The sequence below is a fragment of the Myotis davidii genome, unplaced genomic scaffold (assembly GCF_000327345.1).
Source record: "Myotis davidii unplaced genomic scaffold, ASM32734v1 scaffold939, whole genome shotgun sequence".
NCBI classification, from domain to species: Eukaryota; Metazoa; Chordata; class Mammalia; order Chiroptera; family Vespertilionidae; genus Myotis; species Myotis davidii.
In genome coordinates this window covers 347,386-347,984 of record NW_006290535.1, presented here as the reverse complement: position 1 = coordinate 347,984, position 599 = coordinate 347,386, and positions in this window count along the sequence as shown.

Genomic DNA, 599 nt, shown 5'->3' with positions numbered 1-599 from the left:
GAGAGAGAGAGAGAGAGAGAGAGAAACATCAATGTGAGAGAGACACATTAACTGGTTGCCTCCTGTATGAGTCCCAACCAAGGCTGGGCTCAAACCTGCAATCCAGGTATCTTCCCTTGACCAGGAATTGAACCTGAGACCCCTAGGAGCATGGGCCGATACTCTAACCACTGAGCACACCGGCCAGGTTTCAAATGAAGAATTCTTGACCAAAATAACCACATTAGCCCTAACACACGCTTGATACCCACATTCAGAGCTTTAGCCATTCTGTCTTGCATTACTGACTCTGTAGGTGTATATCTCCTTATAGTGATGGCACAGCCCATGTGGTATTGATCCTATCTCTCCCTGTCCAGGCAGTGCCTTGGATGTAGGAGATACCAAATGCTGCTTCACTGGTTAAGTCAATGATAGTAGTTTTAATCTGCCTTGGAAACTACATGATAATAGAATAGCAAAAAAATCTAAATTGCAAATGAAAGTAATTGCTCTTTAAATAGGTAACATCCAGCTAAGTCTATTATGGGCAATCTGCACAAATATGCAATACCCAGCACTGAGTGAGGCACACATGCTTGTTGACTGCATTAAGGTTT